Here is an 18292-nt window from a genome sequence, read left to right on the forward strand (position 1 = left end):
GATTTATTTGAATTCAGAATGCATTTTATATGTCATATTTAGAATTTCATAATTTTGCATGTTTTGTGCCCGGCAACATTGAAACGCGGTGTTTGACTATTAGAATCACATCCTAGTATTTTTAGTATAGCGGGACAATATAGTTAGACATTAGAAATATCGGGAATAGTCGAAATTTTAGAGTTGTCTAGAATACCCCTAAGTGACCTTTAATGACTTATAGTGTGGGAAGGGCTTTTGCCTATTAGAATTTTGTTTTATATGAATTTTAATTAAGTTTTAAATCAGATTTTTGAATTAAATGTTAAGCTGATATTAATGAAATAAAACCTACTTTATTCTTCATTTTTACAAAAATAGAAAAGTTGGACATAACACTCATCCCTCTCTCTTTCAAGCTCTCTCTCCTTCGAACCCCCTAGACCAGCTAGGGTTCTTGATTTTTCTTCTTCAATTCAGTGATATCCAGCAGCTCTAAGTGTTTCCCAAACCAAGGTAAAGTCTTTAGCAACTCTCTCTTATTCTCTTGTTTTTTTTAAGAAAGTGAAATTTTGCATGGGTTGAGAATTTAGTTGTTGCTGGTGTTTGTTATTATTTTTAGAGGATAAATTATGTTTAGAAATGTTGAAATAAGCTTATTTTGATAGTTGTTAGTAGGTTTAACCAAGTTTTGAGTTTTAGAACTCAAACTTGGAGTTTAATGGTGGAATTTGATTCTGAACTTGTAGAAGTGTTTTATTGCCTTGAATATGTTCTATGTGGTCTAAATAGCAGGTCTGGAAGTTATTGTGGTGTTTGGAGTTGGTTTGAGGTTATAGTGATTTTTTGAAATTTTTCTGCACTGAACCGGAATTTCGGTTCAGTGGGACCTGTAGGAACCGGAATTCCGGTTGGTCGCCAGGAAACCCCACAGAACCGAAATTCCGATTGGGGAACCGATCTACTGGTTGGGGCAGTTTTGAGAGCCCTAGTTCTTCCCATTTTTGTGATATTTACATTATTGCCATGTTATTTATCGATAGGAAAACTTTTAGTCTCAAGTTTAAGTCCCCGAAAAGTGATTTAGCGTGAAACTTACCTTGGTTGTAATTGATGTGATTTAGGAGCCTATAATTTGCCGAGCAGTTGTTCCACTCCGGTTGGCCGACACACCTGAATTCGGAATCGAGGTAAGATTATGTTGGGTTTTATGCCCTAAATAAAACTCATTTCAATATAATCAGATTTACTTATTAATATAGATCAGAAATAACATTTAATGTTGCATGGTTCACATGATTTATTTCATGATTATATATACATAATGTATAAATTCATCTGAAACCCTTTTCACATACTTGATCCTGTTTATTGTGCCGTCAACACATTGGAAAGTAAACATGACTATGTGAATAAAGTTTCCTAGATTTATCAGACATAGGGTTTTACTGATATGATAATCTACAACAGAGTTTACTTGAATTTGGAGAAGTGCTATGTTCTTTCAAGAGCATTGGTTAAAGTAAAGCTCAGGTTGGATGCATGGAGTATGCATCGGAAGGGACCGATATTGAACTTTGACATAGATTTATTAAACTTACTGTAATATCTATTCAAGTCAATATCGCCTAGTTGATCCTAGATCAAATGATCTTAATCCTGTTATGATTAGGCTCAATCTTGAAAGGCTATTCGTGTTCTTTGATTTGTTAGTTAAGCCTACTTTTAGGTCAGGGTGATATGTACATTTTGGGAACACGGTAGTGCAATTGAGTGGGAGCGCTATCATAAACATGGAATCTATAGCTTCTATCTGGCGAATAGTAAGCAAAGGATAATCTCCTTCGAGCTTGACCAAACGAACATAAATGGTGGAGTACTCATTTCACATAAGCTGAAATATCATTTATACGGGGTCAAGTGTTTTAAGGAATAAATACATTGTAGGGTGTAACGGTAATCTAATCCCTTTACAGTGTAGATCATTCATATAGAGGATCATTGATCACATTAGGATTATAACAATGGATAACTAATGATGTGTCTATATGGTGGAACATATAGAGCATTCTATATACTGAGATTGCAATTCTAAGTTCTGTGCGTGGATTCAACGAAGAATTAATAAGTTAGTGAATTTTAGTGCTAAATTCTTGATCTACTTATTGGAAGCTCGGTTATATAGACCCATGGTCCCCGCACTAGTTGAGATAATATTGCTTGTAAGACTCATATAATTGGTTTTAATTAATCAATTATAATTCTCAAATTAGACTATGTCTATTTGTGAATTTTTCACTAAGTAAGGGCGAAATTGTAAAGAAAGAGTTTATAGGGGCATATTTGTTAATTATGATACTTTGTATGGTTCAATTAATAAATATGATAAATGACAATATTATTTAGAATTATTTATAGTTATTAAATAGTTAGAATTGGCATTTAAATGGTTGAATTAGAAAATTGGCGTTTTTGAGAAAATCAGATGCAGAAAAGATAAAGCTGTAAAATTGCAAAAAGTGAGGCCCAAATCCACTGTGTAGGGCCGGCCACTTTTGTAGGGTTTTTCCCTCTGATATTTTCATTATTTTAATGCCAAATAATTCAAACCTAACCCTATTGGAATGCTATAAATAGATAGTGAACGCTTCAGGAAAATTACACTTTTCTTCTGACACTTGTGATTCAGAAAAAACTGAGCCTCTCTGTCTCCCTATCTTTGGCCGAACCCACTCTCTCTTTCTTCTTCCTTAAAATTCAAAATCCTTAGTGTATGAGTAGTGCCCACACACAGCAAGTGATACCTCAATCATAGTGAGGAAGATCGTGAAGAAAGACTTTCAGCAAGAAGGAGGTTTCAGCATTAAAGATTCAGAGAAAGAGATTCAGGTTCAGATATTGATAATGCTCTGCTACAGAAAGGAATCAAGGGCTAGATATCTGAACGGAAGGAGTCATATTATTCCGCTGCACCCAATGTAAGGTTTCCTAAACTTTATATGTGTTTATTTCATCGTTTTAGAAAGTTCATATTTAGGGTGTTAATAAACATACTTGTGAGTAGATCTAAGATCCTGGTAAAATAAATTCCAACAACTGGTATCAGAGCAATGGTAATTGATTTACTTGCAAGAAATTTGGACTTTAAAACGATTGTTTGTTTGTTTTTGGATGGTATCATGTTGTATTGAGTGTTATTTGATGATTGATTGATGTTTGTGAATTTTCGTGAAAAATAATTGCGATTCTGTTTCTGAAATAATTTTTATTCGATAGTATGGAAAAAATTGAGAAATTTAGTTTTTTACAGAACTCAATTTCGATTTAATTTGAATTAGTTATGATTTTTTGAAGATTCGGAAAAATCGGAGCTGTGCTGAAATTTTCCTGCGATCGCGAAAACTGTCCGTAAAGCTCACAATTTTTTCGTTTTTCTTCGATTTTTCATGCTTTTTCATGGAATTAACTTCCGATTTTTTGTGTAGTTCTGTATTTATACTAGTACTATTCCTAATTCAATTCTAATTATCTTTTTGAATTAATTTAGTATTTTTTAAAATTTAATTCAAGATATTAGTGTAATTTGAATTTGAAAATAGTTAGTATCTATCTTTTTTTGCTTAATAATCTATCTTATTTTTAAATTTGATTATATCTTATCTTATTTTTATATTTAAGGTCAGATTTTAAATATTTTAAATTAATTATTTTTAAATAATTTGACCTTATTTAAATTTAAAATAAGATAACTATAATCATGTAATTTTAAAAAGATGTAAGATATTTTGGTAACTTTTAAATTTTGTTATTTTATTTATTTAAATTATATTTAAAATATGAAAAAGATATTCATTTATCTTTTTTAATTTTTTATTTAATTTTATTTATAAAATAACATTTAAATTTTAAAAGTAGTTAATAAATTTTGAAATGATATTTAGGTTGGTTGAAACCTAATTTTTCAAAATAGTAGGTTTAATTTTAAATTTAAATTATTTTAAAATTTTCGAATTTCTCAAATATTTTTTTTAAATTTTCGAAAATTATTTTTTTATTTAACTAATTATTTTCGAAATTAATTATTTAATTTAAAATTAAATAAATTCTACATCCAACTATCCAGCTAACCTTGTTGCAGGAGTACGTGTTTTAGCTTTTTTGTAAGTTTTCAAAACCTATTATTACTTGATTGCAAATAGCCATGGTTACTTTTTGCCAGATCTAATGATCTGATGGCTCCCTTGCTCAAGTAAATAATTTGTAACAGGTATATTTACAATCTTCTTTCATCTGTGTATGACCTAGCAACATGATAGGACCCATCCAAAGTGTGCCTGTGAGCCTATGTGTTTAATTTTATTATAGATGCATATAGGTTGTTGTTGCTAAAATAAATTATCATAGTTCTTGATAGAATTTATTTAGGCCCATTTAGTTTTTGGGTCTATTCAATTAATAACAGTTGTTCTTATTAAGGTTAAATTCCTCTCTTTTGGGCCTTGTGTGAGAGTTGGGAGCCATAGTAGTGGGTACGACATACTGAACCCAGCACCCCCTCACATGAACCACCCCAATTGTGAAGGCCCATTTGCCTGATTTGAATAACTATACTAGGTTAATTAAACTAGTTTAACCTAATAAAATTGATTAGCAACATAATTAATTTCATTTATTTTTAAATTAATTTAAGAAAATTATAGTTTGAAGAAATTTTTATTCTAAGCTAAACTATATTTATTTTCTTGTATTTAATTAAATATAGAATTATAACCATCTAGATTCTTTCTGAAGCTTAATTATAATTTTTCATTAAATATTCCTATTTAAGTTGATATTTAGTTATCTACAACTAACCAACTTAAATCTGAATATCTTTTGGATTTAAAATTTCAAAATTAAGTTGAGGAATTTTAGGCATTGGTTATTAAGATTCTTTAGATATTTTTTAAGTTAATATCTTTTTGAATATTAACTTAAAATTGAATATTTTAGATATTTTTTAAGTTAATATCTTTTCGAATATTAACTTAAAATGGAATATTTTTAAATTAAGTGGTTACAACTTAATTTCTGATATTTAATTAAATTTAAATTTGAAAAATATTTAAGTTCTAGATTTTTTTTTTCTAATACAACTTAAATTAGATATTTTTTTCAAATTTTGTGGAAAAGATACTTACTCAAATAAGATATTTTCTAGATAGTTATTTCTAGACTACTTATTATTTCTAATATTAAATATGAAAATATTATACATTGTGAAATTAATTATTTAAATAATTAATTTTGGTACAATTTATTTTAAGAATATTTTTCCCAGTATTAAACTAGAGATTAATAATTAAGCCTTCTCTACACTTAATTATTTATTTCTTGAATTTAATACATTTAATTAATTTGAAAATTAAATATCTAAGTTGATTTTCATCATGATACTTAAATATTTCTTTTTCATGACACTTAATTAAATAGAAAATTATTTTTAGTTGAAATTTATTTTTTCAACTAAATTTAAATAATTTTCAAAGTATATTTTTCTTTGTTTTATTAATCAAATTTCGAAATTGCATTTCTCAAATGCTGGAATTTCGAATTTTATTTGAAAAATAGATTAAAGTTGTAAATTATTTATTTTAATTTTGGACCAACTTAAATCAATGATTTTTTCATTTATTGATTTATTTAAAATAAATTGAATTAAAGTATATTATTAGAAATTGAATTAATTAGTCAAAGGAAAATCTAGATAGATGATATTTTTTCTTGAAGTATTTTTCTAGTGTATTTAATTAAATAGAAAATTAATATTTAAGTTGATTTTCATCATCATACTTAAATATTTGAAATTTTTCTTATATATTTAATTAAATAGGAAAATTATATTTTTTGTTGTAAATTAATTTTATTAATTAATTTTGGGCCAACATTAAATTAGAATAATTTTTCTAGGATTTATTTTTTTTATTTTAATATGCATTTTTCGAAAATTGTATTCTTAAATACTTTAATTTTTCGAAATGCAATATGTATTTATAGAAAATAAATTTGAGTTGTAAATTAATTTAAATTAATTTTGTAACAACTTAAATTGAATATTTTTCTAAATATTTATTGAAAATTATTACTAAGATGGAAATAATTCATGTTATTTTCATAACCATCTAAGTAAAATTTATAAATATTAAATTAAAATTTATATTTAGAATTTTTCATTCTAAATTCAAAATTTTAATTAAATAAATATATATTTAAAATAAATAGAATAAATAAAGAGAATCAAAGAAAATACAACTCTTTTTAAATAATGAGCTTTATTATTAAGACATTCGATCTCCATTGTGGGTTTTACACCGCGTTTGTTTTAGTGAGTAATCCTCCCTAATGGAGGAACGTTCATTAGCAATTTCGCACCGTTTAATCTCGAATGATAAGTAGTTTGTAAGTGTTTTGTATGGTATAGATCACCCTAATAGTGGCGACCATACTTGACTTGCAAATTATGAAACAATAGTGGAAGCTCATAAGATAGAATTCCCTTGACTCTCGCCTAAACGGGACAACGCTGAATTCCAATCTTGATCGAATAAAAGGTTGCTAGAATGGTTATCATTTTAGATGAGCTGATAACTCTATTCAATGGATGCTGCTTTGACTCTCGCCTAAACGGGACACTGTATCAGTTTGTTGAAAAATCTTGGAAATTATTTAAGATTGGAAGTTTTAGTATTTTCACTTGTCAAGGTAAGTGGTTAAAGATCTTGTGAACTGATAGGGGTGGAGAAATAGTTAGTAGATATGCAGTTCAAAGATCATTAAATTGGTTTTTGAATTATATCCAAACTTACCTCCCCAGAAATTTCGAGTTGCATATTGATGATTAGTTACTAGTCGTTGCCTAATTCCTTCTATGATAATACAATTTCAGAATGATGTAATGGTTGTATACTTAATGTAAATCATTACTAGATTCATGGATGACCTAATTAAAATCTTAAGAAAAGCTAGAACTGTTAACCATGGTTTGTTAGCTATTCTAAGTAATTAGGGGTGGACTATCCCATTGTCAATAGATAAGAAAGTGTTTGATCAAACAAATACTACTTTTCTACGAAAAAGACTAAGTCTGAAAAACAAGTAGCAAATAAAGGAGATATTTTTCTTGATTCCAAAAGTGTTCTATCATCTTATTTGACATATGATGATCCCACTGCCTCTGTTGTCTTGTCACAACCAAAGAGGTTAATACCATTTAGTTTTCTTAGACATAATTCACGGTACCTTGTCGTAGTGGGAGAGTTTCGAGGAACTCACTTTCTTATGACTTGGGAGACACTAGTGATTAAAATCCATTGTGAGTTTAAACAAGTAATGGATTGTCAAGATAAGAAACTAAGAAGAAAGCCAAGAGAACTATGGTTTAATCCATTCACATGGAGTAACCTAAAGTTTTCTATTACAAGGACATAAAAGGAAATCCATTGTGAGTTTTCTATTACACCATATCAGATTTCGAAATTTGCCTTTGTGCTAGTAAATCTTTCTAATAAGATGGTGGTTACTCTGGGGATGGAATAGTGATTTTGGAGAAGTGTAAAAACCTATCTGAAGTCTCTAGGTCTACCAGGAAGGGACTGAATGTTAAAGTTGCAGGAAAGGTACTTATTCAGTCTAAGGAAAGTTCTATACATTTTTGGCACAATTCCAAATTGCCTAAACTACTAGTGTTAATTTCCTGATTAACCAAAAGTAGTTGCCAAAGGTATACGAATCCAGTATCCAAAGAGAGTAGACATATAGAGAGGAATTTCACATTATCAATGATTTTGTGATTAAGGAAGAGTAATAGTAGAGGAAAAGTTGTGGTTAATTCAACCTTTCAGATCCTATTACGAGGAGTTTACTACTACTACACCTGATTTGTATATCAAGGTGTTGAGATTATTTGAAACACACTTTTTGTTTTATATTAGTGCAAGTGGGAGTTTGTTGGGTTTTATGCCCTAAATAAAACTCATTTCAATATAATCAGATTTACTTATTAATATAGATCAGAAATAACATTTAATGTTGCATGGTTCACATGATTTATTTCATGATTATATATACATAATGTATAAATTCATCTGAAACCCTTTTCACATACTTGATCCTGTTTATTGTGCCATCAACACATTGGAAAGTAAACATGACAATGTGAATAAAGTTTCCTAGATTTATCAGACATAGGGTTTTACTGATATGATAATCTACAGCAAAGTTTACTTGCATTTGGAGAAGTGCTATGTTCTTTCCAGAGCATTGGTTAAAGTAAAGCTCAGGTTGGATGCATGGAGTATGCATCGGAAGGGACCGATATTGAACTTTGACTTAGATTTATTAAACTTACCGTAATATCTATTCAAGTCAATATCGCCTAGTTGATCCTAGATCAAATGATCTTAATCCTGTTATGATTAGGCTCAATCTTGAAAGGCTATTCATGTTCTTTGATTTGTTAGTTAAGCCTACTTTTAGGTCAGGGTGATAAGTACATTTTGGGAACACGGTAGTGCAATTGAGTGGGAGCGCTATCATAAACATGGAATCTATAGCTTCTATCTGGCGAATAGTAAGCAAAGGATAATCTCCTTCGAGCTTCACCAAACGAACATAAATGGTGGAGTACTCATTTCACATAAGCTGAAATATCATTTATACGGAGTCAAGTGTTTTAAGGAATAAATACATTGTAGGGTGTAACGGTAATCTAATCCCTTTACAGTGTTGATCATTCATATAGAGGATCATTGATCTCATTAGGATTATAACAATGGATAACTAATGATGTGTCTATATGGTGGAACATATAGAGCATTCTATATACTGAGATTGCAATTCTAAGTTTTGTGCGTGGATTCAACGAAGAATTAATAAGTTAGTGAATTTTAGTGCTAAATTCTTGATCTACTTATTGGAAGCTCGGTTATATAGACCCATGGTCCCCGCACTAGATGAGATAATATTGCTTGTAAGACTCATATAATTGGTTTTGATTAATCAATTATAATTCTCAAATTAGACTGTGTCTATTTGTGAATTTTTCACTAAGTTAGGGCGAAATTGTAAAGAAAGAGTTTATAGGGGCATATTTGTTAATTATGATACTTTGTATGGTTCAATTAATAAATATGATAAATGACAATATTATTTAGAATTATTTATAGTTATTAAATAGTTAGAATTGGCATTTAAATGGTTGAATTAGAAAATTGGCGTTTTTGAGAAAATCTGATGCAGAAAAGATAAAGCTGTAAAATTGCAAAAAGTGAGGCCCAAATCCACTGTGTAGGGCCGGCCACTTTTGTAGGGTTTTTCCCTCTGATATTTTTATTATTTTAATGCCAAATAATTCAAACCTAACGCTAGTGGAATGCTATAAATAGATAGTGAAGGCTTCAAGAAAATTACACTTTTCTTCTGACACTTCTGATTCAGAAAAAACTAAGCCTCTCTCTCTCCCTATCTTTGGCTGAACCCACTCTCTCTTTCTTCTTCCTTAAAATTCGAAATCCTTAGTGTATGAGTAGTGCCCACACAGAGCAAGTGATACCTCAATCATAGTGAGGAAGATCGTGAAGAAAGACCTTCAGCAAGAAGGAGGTTTCAGCATCAAAGATTCAGAGAAAGAGATCCAGGTTCAGATATTGATAATGCTCTGCTACAGAAAGGAATCAAGGGCTAGATATCTGAATGGAAGGAATCATATTATTCCGCTGCACCCAATGTAAGGTTTCCTAAACTTTATATGTGTTTATTTCATCGTTTTAGAAAGTTCATATTTAGGGTGTTAATAAACATACTTGTGAGTAGATCTAAGATCCTGGTAAAATAAATTCCAACAGATTAGTATAACGGTATGCATATGTATATACATGTTTAGTGAGCATGTTAAGCCTGTTAGATTACATTAGATATATATGTTGGCTTTTGTACTATCCGAAAGTACATCGGTACGTCTAGAGTATGACTAGCGTACTGAGTATAGGCTGATATTATGGTCAATAGTACTGTCGTACGAATGTTCTAGACTCAGCACCGTGTGGGACACGGGGATATGGTTATGATTGGGGGTATGGGCGTCTGATCATAATTCGGGTTATTGCTATGATATTGTTTATGCTTTTCTTACTGAGTCAGTCGACTCACAGTGCTATTTCCATGTGTAGGTAAGGGCAAAGCTAAAGCTGAGGAGCCGTGAGAGCGAGCAGGTGAAGATTATACACGACGGGGCAGTTAGGCCTGGAGCGTACGATCTTTGGGACATCAAGGCTTTTGCTGAATAGTCGCTAGGCGACAAAACTTTTGTATATGGATAGTAAACGTTTGTAAATGTATTTTGTAACGGGATCCCAGGATTTTATAAATGTATTATTTAATGAAATAAGCAAATTTAAATTAATCACGTTTTTTTTGTTAATCTCGTTGATTAGCAACGAGCTGCACAGTACGTTTAAAATCACGCTAACATGCCTAAGTTAGTTAGGGTGTTACAGAATCAAAAGAGTGAACCAAATTAAGATTCAAAATATAAACTTAATGCTCAAATGAACAAAAGCAACTTTACCGCCAGATGAAATTACAAATTCTACAATGGAACTAGCTAGAAAAAAAAAAAAAACTCAGCTCATAATAATACATCAAAATCCGTCAACTTCCTTGGAGGAAACCCAAAACCCACATAGAGAAACACACAAACCCCCTTAGAGAAACTCACATGGATAAATGCTACACTCTCTTGGAGAGGATCACATGGTGGAATACTCAATTTTCTTAGAGCTCCATTGGTATGTCGTATAAGAATCATATTGCATTAAATAATAAATAACACTATGTTTAGATAAAGCAATGTATTGTATTAATTATTACGGCCAAAAATTTTAATACAATGTATGTTGTATTATTTAATACATAACAAATGATCCGTATTACCTTCTATTATAATATTTACAAAAGATTCGGAGTTAACACCAATCTCAGACCCGGACCCGAACCCGAACTTGAACCTAAACCCGAGACCTGGGACCCTGACCTGACCCGGGACATGGGACCCAGACTCGAACCCGAACCCAGACCTAGGATGCAGACCCGGGACGCGGACCCGAACTTGGACCCAAACCCAGGATGCAGACCCGGACCCGAACACAGACTCAGACCCAGACCTAGATCCATACCCAGACCTAGACTCAGGACTTGGACCCACACCTAGGACCTAGACCCGTAGGTGTTGGGGTCAAGTGTATTGAAAATATATTATATCTTTACACAATCTATTAATAAAAGTCAACACCAAACATAGTATTGTATTAAATAATACTAATACAATACAATCTAACACAATACAATACGACGTACCAAACGAGCCCTTAGAAAAAATACATAACTCACGTAGAGATCACAAAGTACTAAGAAGTCAAAATTTTGTTCTGTTGGTTTTATGCCCTTACAAAATCATATTTTTTATGTTATACTTTTGTTATCAATATTGATAAATAGAATTAAAATTTTCTTCATCAAATTAATTACTTACATATTTATTTACATGAATATAGGTCTACGAAGAAATATTTATTAAATCTTGAACATATACATAAATATAATCATAGTGACATAGGGTCACAGTGAAATATAATAGTGATTGTATCCTTTAAATAATTTAGTTTTATATTTATTAGTGCACAGGATTTACACTGACGTAATAATGAAAGAAATGTTCTACTTACACTCAGGGAGTGGAATGTTGCTTCCAAGCCAATAGTAAAGTAGGCCTGATCGAACGTATTTGTTTATGTTGTGCTAGACCGATATTGACAGATGATAAGATAAAAATAAACATGTTGTTATTATCTCTTTCAAGGCATATCATGTAGTATAATGACCACTAACTAAGAATATGAGATTAATAAGGCAATTAACATTAATTAATTATATTATATGATTATATGTGATTATTTTATAATGTGGGTCCTATTTTTAAGTTTTATTTAGATTTTTGCAAGCATGACAAGTAGAATCCAGCAAAAGAAGTAAAGCTAATTTGTAGTTAATTAATGCCCGTGGCTCTAGCTTCCGCGAAGGACTTTCGTGAAAAGTACATCCACCACAAGGCAGGAGCACATGAAAGATTAACGTGCATACTTGTAGCGAAAGGGAATATGTCCCTTCCGGGTTCAAAAATGACTTATAAAAGCCAAGGCCCTCTCCGAGTCTATAGCAGAAAGGCTTAGGACAGTTTTTCCTTTAATACGGTGTCGCGAGGGGCCACCACCTGCACTTGTCAGATCACAGGAGTGACATTAATGCTTTTTTGGGTACAACATCAATTTTTGTCCCCCAATGTCAGGTCATAGTACAAGGCATGCGCACCATTGTACCTTCCCATTATCCAACGGCCATGTGAGGAGATGATTTGAAAAGGAAAGACATTTGGACGATACATAGGGGATATCCGGATCCATCGTACCTTTGAGCACTACACGATGGAACTTCCACATACCAAATCAACAGTCAAATCTGTGGCAGTAGGGCTGGCCTTGAAGGCATATTGAACAAGAAACCTCCCATAAATACCCATATATTTTGTGACCGAAAAAAATGAGAACTTCTTCAACCTACACAACCTCTGCTGAAATTTCCTATTAGTTCCTTCTTTAGAGAGAAACGAGAGGAATAGAGAGTGCATGTCCAAAGTGTATACACTTGTAATATGCAGTGCTTGCCTACAAGGCTAATAAAATGGACTCATGGACTAAGAATAATTAACACCTAAACTATGTAAGAATCACGTGTCTACTATTTATTGTTTTGCTTCTTTTTTAAACTCTAATTAATAAGTTTCTGAAAATCTCAGTTAACATTTTAGTGCTTTCATTAAAAGTTGAGGAAAGATCTAAAACCTATGTTGTGGTTGTTATATTGAGCGTAAAGGAGGACTCGCTAAATAGATGAAGAAAGTTAGTGGCTTGACTGTAGGCCAGGTCTAGAGATCCAGCCAAAGGAGGTTATGTTAAGGACCCTTCGGCCGAATGCATTGTGGAGAGTAATAGAGATAGCCTTGCAAATGCCGATTCCCCTACCCTGGCGAGAGGAGAAGGGAAAGGTGAATGTGGACAATCTGGTTGTTACCACTGCCCCCAAGCTTCTTTAGAAACACACGGGTCTGCCCAGTTAACCCTCTAATGATCGAGGAGGCCACTGGTGCTTTTGAGCCTGGGCACCCTATTTTCTCAACAGAGGCACAACCATGCAGAGAGGGCAAGATGTATAAATACGTGAGTCTGACGGAGGGGTCAGAAAATGTTATTCTAACAACGAGCAGCTTATGGTGGGCTACAGAATGTAGCACAACGTTAAGCGTAGGACAAGGGAAAGAACTTTGTCCAAGCCTATGTCAAAGGCCTAGGGAAGTTTTTGACATGGAAGGTACATGCGCTGGAAGTCTACTGAAGCCCCTCGAATATCAACGCCTTCTCTATTTTCGTTCTCGAGTTTGCCTCTTCAGTACTTGTTCCCAGAACCCCTAGAAATCTGATTGTTAAGGAATATGTCAGTGTCTTCACCTACGTGGACCTATTTCTTTAGGTACGGTGCGACATGGGAAAAGTGGAGAACGCTTCCCAAGTTGTTCAGACAATAGTTCTTGGGATAGAGTTCGAGAAACTCCTAGAAAATAAGAGACGGGCTAAAGTCAAAAAAAAAGTTTCAAAAAAATCCAAGAGAGAATATGAGCTGAGGATGTGAAAGTGGAAAAATTCTCAGGAGACAGCAGGAATAGAGCAGGAAGTGGAATGTTTCTCCAAAGCACAGACATTTTGTAAGGAGAACCTAGAGCAATGGTCACAGCAACAAGTTTTAGGACAGTAGGCTTGAATTCCTAATCTTGTGCACCGAACAGGGGGTTATTCCTAGAAAGATGCTTGTTCCGGAACAGTAAGGTACAATAAGACCTCCATCATTCTAAAATTTTCCTATCACAAATATATATCCCTAGAAGAACTTAGGAAACTGCTAGTAACTAATCATAAACCCTATACTGTCATCAATATTCAAATCAAATTTCTAGGGAGGTTAGTTTGGATACAATTCAAAAAATTTAACTTAATGATCCTTGAACTGCATATCCACCAAATATTTCTCCACCGTTATTAGTTTGCAAGATCTTTAAGCACGTCCCTTAATGGTTTTTCACCATTGCTAGAAATCCATGAAATTTCTTAAATATTTCAAATTTCATTGCATAAGGTAAAATCTAGAGTGATCGTATTAAGAATTTAACGATTACTCATATCCACCCCTGAATGTACATCCATATTTTTTAATATAGATGATCTTACTTCCAAGTGGATATTGGCATAATTACTCTTTGCAGATAATGATCTTGTAAAAACCACTATGAACAAGATACAAATGCCATAGATTTCTAAACTGTTGTTGACGTCTTGTGATGAAAAAGTTTTAGTTACAATAAAGAGTTCTTAGAATACTCCAAGTGGTAACTGGTCACAAAATGAAAAACTCATATTCAATACATAAACATACAGTTTGGATCCATTGACAGAAAATAGATATTAATAACTTGTGAAAGTCATATTGTATTGTTCAATGTATTCTGAAAAATGAAATTAAAAAAATTCTATTTGGAATCTAAAATTTAAAGTCAAAGACTTAAATTTATACCAAATATACATGAATAATTATTCTAGCTTGGACCACAACTACTAATATGACTCTAAGTCAAATTTGGGTAAAGTAAACATATACAAGTAGGAGATTTCTAAGATCGTGAATTTGTATCATTTTAGGATAGAATGTCTGGAATATAGTCATTTGTGCCATTCAATTTCATAAGAGAAATTAGAATGACAGCATAAGCAGACGATTTATAAACCATTCATCCAATGATATACTATTTAAGAAAATTCAAATGAAAAAGCTAAGAGGAACAATAAAGGATAATTTCAATTAAAATAAGAATCCAATGATTTTCTATTGAGGTGAGAGTCAAAGTTATTCTTATTTTATGAATATCTTCATTGTTTCATATTGTAAACACTAATCTAAGTTGTCATCTTTTGATGTACAACTAGATGTTGCATTTACAAGTACTTATTTGTCGGGATCTAACACTATTATGTTTGTCTAACGAATGACAATCCTTTGGGATTTGTCCCATTAAAAACAACAAGCTAAGTTAGACCAACAATGAAGATTTGAAATTATACTACAATTAATAATAGATGTCATTGCCCTTGATAAGTTGTAGATGTTATTCTTAGGTTGTGTATATGCTTGAAATCTGAGTATTGGTTCTATTTTGGGTTGTTTTCAAGCATGAGCTTTGATGTTGGTGTTCAAGCTCTTAAATGGGGATTTTGATAAATTAGCTCAAGTTTGGAGCCTATATTGTATATTGTTTAAATCTAAATTTTAATGCATGTGAGCTTTGATTTTGAGCTTTAAATGTGTGTTTTAGCTCTCTGTTATGATAGTTATATTATGTGGGAAATGATTTTGAGATATATGCATGATTGGAGGTGAGTTTGGGTGAGTTTTGATGCATTTTTCGAGATGTTGGAATGGAGTTTCTAGGTTTTCAACCCAGGCATCGCGGCCCGCTCGCGTGGACAGATTGAATGTTGAACTTGTTTTGTTCATAACTTTTGACTCGAGACTCCATATGGGATGTTCTTTATATCGTTGGAAAGCTCGTTCCGAGCTCTATATGTTTATCTATATTTTGAATGCCAATTTATATTATGTGAAAATGGATTTAGGTTGTGAATCCCAAAAATTGTGATTAGGATTACCGCCGCTTGGTCAGGAGCACCCAGAGATTTGGAATCTCCGCGTTTGCAGGACATCAGGTAAGATATTAGTTTGCATGTAGAGTTAAGTGCGGTGGCGCTCATGTTTTATATTATGATTGTGACTAATTGAGAACCAGGATTAGGGTTATTATCCTAAAATGAGCGGTTATATGATCTAGGGTTATTACGCTAGTAATTAAAAGATTTGTAGTGTTATGCCATGCTTAATATGTTGTAATAAAGAATTATGCGCCTAAGGCATAATTAAGCTAGAATCGATAAACTAGTACCTTTAGTTTAATTATGGCGGTCTAGGGTTATTACCCTAGAATATTATGAAGGTAAGAACGTGATGATGTATGGTAATATTGTTAATCAAGTGAAGACATGAGATAGGGTTATTACCCTTAATAGGTGTTATTTTGAGGATGCAGTAATATGTTGTAGGAGTGATTATTTAGTATGCAAGTTAGGGTTATTAACCTATGATTTTATATGTTATAGTATATATAGAGTGCACGCATTTATGTTAAGAGTTATATGTATAAGACATAGCTGGGTTAGACCTGGTATATATCACTATGATAAACCATAGAAAGAACTTAATGTATGGGTTACATATATATATGAATAGGGTCATGCAAGAAAGGCATAACCAGGTTAGACTCAGTAACTATAACCGAGATAAACCCTACTAAAGCCTTATTATAAATAGACGTGTGAGCGTAACCCGTAAGTCTACGTTACATAGACATAAATAGACGTGTGAGCGTAATACGTGGGTCTATGCCACATAGACATATATAGGCGTGTGAGCATAACACGTAAGTCTATATCAAATAGACAAATAGTTTGGTGGCACCATTAATTATGTGTTATATATATTGAGATTATGGGTTATGCGTTCAAGGCAAAAGAGATGAACCGTTCTAAGGCCTTATTGTATCTAGACGTTTGAGCGTAACACGAGGGTCTACGCCACGTAGACATAATTAGGCGTGTGAGCGTAGCACGCGGGTCTATCTTAAACACATAAATATGAATGGTATTATTATATATGTCATATGTTAAATATAAATGTTGATATTATTTACTGTCTTACTGGGCTTGGCTCACGGGTGCTCTACTATGCATAAAAGGGTAAATCAGTTTGTGATTAGCCATGAGAGCGAGAGCATGGCGATTCTTGTACATGTTCATGCCACACTAGACCAAGCAGGTTGGGGTCTACTTGTGATGTACTTTTGTATCTCTGATTTGCCGCTTAGGTCGACTAGTGAAAAGGACTTGTAATATTTTGTAAAATATTTTTGGGATCCCGAATTATGTCACTTTTGTTTGTAAAGTTTAAAGTTATTACAAGTTTTATTTTCATTCTGTTTTAGATCAAAGTTTAAATTCCCCGCGCATATCTATCTAGTAATGTTGTATTAGGGGATTAGGGTTTCATTATTGATTAGCGTAGCGTGCCTAATAGTTAGGGCGTTATAGAAGGTCTGCCTTCCAGGTTCAAAAATTTCTTATAGAAGCCAAGGCCCTCTACGATTCTATAGCGAAAAGGCTTAGGGTGGGTTTTCTTCCCATACAGTGTCGTAAGGGGCCACCACCTGTACCTGTTAGATCACAGGAGTGATGGTGATGCTTTTTTCGGATACAAAATTAGTTTTTGTCCCCCCATTTCAGGTCATAGTACAAGGCATGCACACCATCGTACCTGCCCATTATCCAACGACCATGTGAGGGGATGATTCACTCATCGTACCTCTACGCATCGCACAATGGAAATATTTCTTTCTTAAGCTCTAAATATTTGGTTTCCAAAAATCTCGGTAAACATTTTGGTGCTTTCATTGAGAGCTAAGGAAAGATAGAAACATGTATAGTGTTTGCCATCACGAGTCTCAAGTTGCAATAAGGGGAATCTATCCAAGGAAAGGAAAAAAGACACAGCTTGACTATCCACCAAGATTTGGCCTGAAGACGAAGATTTGCTGGCCAAGGGCGTCACCAAGAAAAAAGGCCTACAGCCATGTCCAAGCAAGAAAAATGGAGAAGGTGGACGAAAACAGTCTTGGCGCTCTTGCAATGCCCATGCATATTTGGAAAAACTCAAATCCGCATGATCAACCATTTAAGAGCACGGCAGGCCACCAGTGCTCTCAAACCCTGGCGTCCCGCTGCTCACAAGGACATGACCATGAAAAATGGCAAGATATGAAGAATATTTGGGTCTGGCAGTGAAGTCCAAAAAATTTATGCCAGCACCAAGTAACCTACGGAGGACTACAGAATATAACACACTTATCAAGGTAAGCATTTCATCAAGCAACTTACTTTAGTAAGATGCTGGAGCATTTTTGTAATTGTTATCTCTATAGGAAGTCTTTTGGCTCCTAGACATTAATTTTATTTAACTAAAGAACAGTTTCAACTATTCCAGAAAAGATAAAAGTCATGAAAGGAATTCCTAA

This window comes from Cannabis sativa, chromosome 6, assembly GCF_029168945.1.
Source record: "Cannabis sativa cultivar Pink pepper isolate KNU-18-1 chromosome 6, ASM2916894v1, whole genome shotgun sequence".
In the NCBI taxonomy this organism is placed as follows: domain Eukaryota; kingdom Viridiplantae; phylum Streptophyta; class Magnoliopsida; order Rosales; family Cannabaceae; genus Cannabis; species Cannabis sativa.